The 6,000-nt window shown below is 44.7% G+C and overlaps 2 long non-coding RNA genes across 2 annotated transcripts in view; one reads left to right on the forward strand and one right to left on the reverse strand.

The window, feature by feature from the left end:
* LOC123385812 overlaps positions 1-6,000 on the reverse strand; it is an 8,744-nt gene extending 2,744 nt beyond the window's left edge. The window contains exons 1-3 of the long non-coding RNA XR_006598866.1: positions 5,763-6,000; positions 2,951-3,042; positions 2,393-2,582 (exon numbers count right to left, since the gene is read on the reverse strand). This is a non-coding gene — a long non-coding RNA (uncharacterized LOC123385812). The remainder of the gene's footprint in view (positions 1-2,392; positions 2,583-2,950; positions 3,043-5,762) is intronic.
* LOC123385813 lies at positions 2,542-5,263 on the forward strand. The gene is made up of 3 exons (XR_006598867.1): positions 2,542-2,656; positions 4,071-4,186; positions 4,340-5,263. It is a non-coding gene; the product is annotated as an uncharacterized LOC123385813 (long non-coding RNA).

Genomic DNA, 6,000 nt, shown 5'->3' on the forward strand with positions numbered 1-6,000 from the left:
TCTCTCTCTCTCTTTAAAATAAACAAAAATGGGGCGCCTGGGTGGCTCAGTCGGTTAAGCGGCCGACTTCGGCTCAGGTCATGATCTCGCGGTCCGTGAGTTCAAGCCCCGCGTCGGGCTCTGTGCTGACAGCTCAGAGCCTGGAGCCTGCTTCAGATTCTGTGTCTTCCTGTCTCTCTCTCTCTCTCTGCCCCTCCCCTGTTCATGTTCTGTCTCTCTCTGTCTCAAAAAAAAAAAAAAGTTAAAAAAAATAAACAAAAATAAAAATAAAAATAAAACCCTAAAAAAGAAAAACCCAAACAACCCAAACATTCGGGGAAAGCTCTAATTCTCCTTTACTTTCCCCAGAGGTATAGCAGTCAGTGGTAGGCTTCTAGATCTTTTTCTATGTGTTTACACACACGTGTTTTCCAATGGGAGCATGGAGTATGGTTTAGTGTTTGATCCCCCGTGTGAACACTATCTTGCTGGACTTCCCTGCCCTGCCTCTCCAACAGAGGGGCTCACGCTCGCTCTTCTGACTCACTGGGACTTGTAGTTTGATTTGCGTGAGGCCCCTCCTAGAACCTCCATCTAATTGCCTAATGACAGTCATCCTGGTCCCCTCAGACCAGGCCTCCAGGCTGGGAACTCTCTGCAGCTCATACCCAGCTTCACAAAGCTTTCTTTCTTTCTTGTATTGCGGTACAGCATACGTAACATAAAATCTTACTATTTTAACCACTTTTAAGCGTGCAGTTCAGTGCATTAAGTACATTTACATTGTGTGTAACTATTAACACCATCGGTCTCCAGAACGTTTCCCAAACTCTGCATCCATTAAACACAAGCTCCCCACTCCCCTTCCCTTAACCCCTGGCAACTATCACTCCACTTTCTGTCTCTATGAAGGGGAGTGATACGGTATTGGTCTGTGTGACTGGCTTATTTAGCTTAGTGTGGCGTCCTCAAGGTTCATCCGTGTTGTAGCATGTGTTAGAATTCCTTTCCATTTAAAGGCTGAATAATATTCCATTTTATGTATACACGACATTTTGTCCATCCATTCATCCACTGATGGACATCTGGGCTGTTTCCTCCTCTTGGCTATTGTGAATAACTCTGCTATGGGCACGAGTGTGTGAAGACGTGTTTGATTCCCTGCTTTCAATTCTGGTGGGTAATTGCCCCAAAGTGATGTAATAGCTTTCTGAGCACATCCTAAGCTGTACTTTCCTTCTTCAGATGGATGCCCCCTGTTTTTTAGCTATTTACCGAAGTTACCCACCTACCAGGGACAGTCCTCCTTGCTTTCTGGGAAAGCGATGGGTTGAAACATATGTATTTCCAGTTCTAAAGATTTTGGGGCAGGAGAGAGAGAGGCTGTTCTCAAAGTCCTGTACTTCAAGACTCATTCAGGAGATCCCCCTGCCAGGGCACCTGGGTGGCTCAGTCGGTTAAGCCTCTAACTCATTTTGTTTTCTTTAATTTTTATTTATTTTTGAGAGAGACAGTGTGAACGGGGTAGGGGCGGGGGGGGGGGGCGGTGGACAGAGGATCTGAAGCAGGCTCCAGGCTCTGAGCTGTCAGCACAGAGCCCGATGTGGGGCTTGAACTCATGAACTGCCAGATCATGACCTGAGCCAAAGTTGGACACTTAACCAACTGAGCCACCCAGGCACCCCAAGAAAGAGATAATCTTAAGCAGGTTCCACACTCAGCAGGAGCCCAATGCAGAGCTCGATCCCACGACCCTGGGATCATGGCCTGAGCCAAAATCGAGTCGTATACTCAAGGATGGACTGAGCCACCCAGGTGCCCCTACTTAGAATAAAAAAAATAATTACAGATATCTTTACTATTTACACACAGTTAAATTTCTTTTTAATATTTATTTTTGAGAGAGAGAAAGAGAGCGTACACACCTACAAGCAGGGGAGGGGCAGAGAGAGAGGGGGGCAGAGGATCTGAAGCTGGCTCTGTGCTGACAGCAGTGAGTCTGATGCAGGGCTCACACTCACAAACTGTGAGATCGTGACCTGAGCCGAAGTCAGACACTTAACCAACTGAGCCACTCAGGCGTCCCGATATTTGTACAGAGTTTAGAAATTCAAACAACAAATGAAAAGTTGATAAACCTTAACCCACCCCTCCCCATCTTGGTACTAATCTCTGGAAGGAAACAACTCTGTTTCAGTTTTCACGTCTCTGAGTATTAATCTGCTTCTCTAGATAATAAACACCCACCACTACCCAATCAATCTTATAGAATATTTTCTATTAGTTTTTGCTTTGGTAGAATTTAGTTCTCCTCTCCCATCACCCACCTTTCTGCCTCTGTTGGTTGCCATCCTCACCCCTCCCTATTTCTATGCCCATTGGCTTTGCAGACCCTCCCTCCTCTGTGACTCACCCTTTGACTATGGGCCCAGCCATGTGATATCCTTTGGCTAATGGGATGTTCATAGACACGATGCAGTCAGGGATTAGAGGATTGCTTGTGAGGTGGAATCTGCTCTCTTGTATCTCTGCCATCACCTGATGAGCCTGCTGGTCTCCAGAGAAGGATAAAAGATGTGCGGCAAAGCTCTTCCAGTGGACTCCTAGACCCACAGAAGGAAGCAAAGCTATCTAGCCAGACTGCGCCTAGAGCAGCTGAACTCCAGCTCATTTGCAGGTGGGCAAGTGGTAATAAATGATTGTTGTATTAAGCTGCTGAGTTTTGGGGTAATTTGTTACTCAGTGATAGCTAACCAATATACACACCCAACTCCCCTGCCCTGTTCTCCTCCTCCTCCTCCTCCTCCAGTTATATCCTCATTTTTGTTCCTCTGCTGTTACCATTTTAACCCTCTTCATTCCATTAGTTGTTGGTGGGATCCCTTCTCTCCCCATTTTGTATGATAACTTTATTCTCACTCCTCTTCCACCCCCTCACCACTTTCCGACTCCTGGTTTCCATCAACTATACCTTAGCTTTCACACTGGGAGGTTTACATTCATTAACATTTTGTCCATAGCAAAAATTTTGGACACTTGCTGCTTTCTAAGTCCATTATGTTCCTGTGGAGGAAAATGGAGAAAAGGTTATTTTAGAGAGCCGATTCACAACTTCTTATGAACTGGTGTAGTGTGTTTTCCTTCTTTAAAATCAAAGGATCCCGGATTAATATACCTTCAGTCCTGTCAAAGCTCCTGAAGACTGTAATGTAAGGAGAAGGGAAGGGAGGGTTGACTGTCAGAATATTACTGTGCATTGAGTTAGGTTGGGCTATTAGTGAAGATACTAGGAAATAGAGTGTTTCCTGTGTTGACAATACATTTCACTTGTCACACACATTTGTGCTACTAGCAGATGACTAGGTGATAGCAGTTTAATAAAACACCTGGACTTTACAAAGGTCTTTAAAAAAATTTTATTTTAACGTTCATTTATTTTTGAGAGACACAGAGTCAGAGTGTGAGTAGGGGAGGGGCAGAGAGAGAGGGAGACATAGAATCCAAGGCAGGCTCCAGCTCTGAGCTGTCAGCACAGAGCCTGACAACAGGGCTCGAACCCACAAACTGTGAGATCATGAGTGGAAGTCAGATGGTTAACTGACTGAGCCACCCAGGCACCCCAAAGTTCTATTTTAATTAATAAAAATAAATTAAACCAACTTGGGCGTTGTGCCCAGGAAATCTGTATGACATATAATTGTAAGAAGAATACTATCTATTGATACCTTTGACCACTGATTTTTACCAGTTACAATGAAAAATTGGAGGTGAAAATGTGTAGATATTTTATAAGATTTGGGCTTGGAGGTGGTAATGTTAGAAACTGGAATTCTCAATCTGTAGGAATGCTATCCTTGGGTTTTTGGAATCTTTTAGATCTTTTCCGACCCCTCCACACCTACAAGGGACAGGGAACGGAATGCGTTGACTTCTGTCCCAGGACATTGGCTCCTTTTATTTTCCTCATATTCTCTGGAATCATGAAGAGAGCACCGGTTGGGGGTTAGGCAGTTTTAGGTCAGAACAGCCGTGTTACCACATGTTGGCACGTGTCAACGTGGGCAAGTGCCTTAGCTTCTCTTAATTTACAGTTTCCTCAACTGATGAAAAGAAATGCATACCTTCTGAGTCGTGCTGTGAAGAGTAAATAAGCTAAGGTATACAAAGCGCTTCACATTCCTGAATCAAAGAGGATACATAACAAAAGGTAGCTGCCTTTGTTACCATCCTTATTCATCAGCTTGAGACACAGATTTCTTTTAATATTTAATTGAAGTCATTCTATTATCCCGGACTGCTTACAGTGAGAATGTATCTTTTCTTTTCCTGCTGTCCTCTTTCCTGTGATAACTCCCACCAGAGGTACTCCAAGATTCCTGGATACTATCGTCTTCAGCAGAGAAAACCCGGAAAACCATGGTGCTCAGGATTTTTGACTGTCGTTGCTGGTCCTGCCACATGGTGTCGCTGTTGAGACAGACAACCTTGCCCCGCTTGCCATCTTCCTGGCCCAAGCCCAGCGACCTTAGGGGAAAGAGGCAGGCACCTGTGTGGAACTATGGAACGCAGTGATCTGAGAACAGCTGCTGTACCCTATTTCAGCATCCTGGAGAGATCACCTCTATTTAGGTACCTGTGTTGGAAGCAAAGCTGTAGGACTATCACATGTGCAAGAGGCAACTTGACCCCCACACATGCTGCCCGTGGCTGGGGCTCAGTCCTGCTGCCTCACTTACTTCTCAGATCTTTCAGAGATACATCCGGAAGCTCCTTGATAGATAGCTTCTTTGCATGTGGACGGTCACCACCATGCTCAAGTAATTAGCATCTTCCCCCTGGCAGTATTGACTAGCAGGTTCCTGCTACAAAGATGCCCTTGTAGGAGAGCCGCTGTGACAAAAAGTTGGAAAACCCATCCTTCTGGGGGCACATCTCTGCACAGATGAATTCCTTGGGACCAGCTGCCTCTGCCCACACTCATGCGAATAGGCCGCAACCAGGAGACAGAGAAATGGTGGATTCATATCAGCAGCTGACTCCTGTCACTACAGCCAGACCTCAGGTCTTTAAAAGTAAAGAGGGTGCCTGCCATGGGAAAGATGCTCACGAAGAGATACCCAACATAAACCATCTAATCCAGAGAGCAAGTTGCCAGCTTAGATGTACAATATGAGTACATTTTCGCTATTTTTTCTTTTATACTTTTCTATTGCCTGAATTTATTTTATTTTATTTTTTTAATTTTTTTTTAATTTTTTTTCAATGTTTTTTATATTTATTTTGGGACAGAGAGAGACAGAGCATGGACGGGGTAGGGGCAGAGAGAGAGGGAGACACAGAATCGGAAACAGGCTCCAGGCTCCGAGCCATCAGCCCAGAGCCTGACGCGGGGCTCGAACTCACGGACTGTGAGATCGTGACCTGGCTGAAGTCGGACGCTTAACCGACTGCGCCACCCAGGCGCCCCTGCCTGAATTTATTTTAATAACGTGTATGCATCACTTTTGTATGTAGTAAAAATGATGAAGATTAAAAAACATACCCTATTCTGCTGGCATACTGGTCAGGAACAGAGCCTTCGACTGAAGGAACAAGTATGGGGATACTGTGGGGATTGCTTTTGGAGAAATTGGAAAACCTGTATTATCAAAATAATTTTCGAAGTGGTGAACACAGAACAAAATCCATAAGGAAATGTAAAAGCATGTCGTGAGCTGGCCCTTTCTTCCTTAAAAGGGTTCTAGAAAGATCAAAACAATATCGAGTTGTTAGGTCCACCATACCTTATGGACAACAGCAGAATCAGGTGAGAGCGCATAGCGCTTCTGCTTATGTTGAGCCAAGAGAAATTCCTTTGCCTCCTTTGCAGGTAGGGTTCCTTTTTCTGTTCTTCCTTTTGATCAAGTGGCTGGTGACTATATCCTCTCCATTTGATTATGCCTCCGTGATGTGTAGCGTCTAAGTAGCATCCATTATTCACCTAGGGATTAGAAACCAAGGAAATGAGAGAAAATGATATTT

Source organism: Felis catus, chromosome B3 (assembly GCF_018350175.1).
Source record: "Felis catus isolate Fca126 chromosome B3, F.catus_Fca126_mat1.0, whole genome shotgun sequence".
Classification (NCBI taxonomy): domain Eukaryota; kingdom Metazoa; phylum Chordata; class Mammalia; order Carnivora; family Felidae; genus Felis; species Felis catus.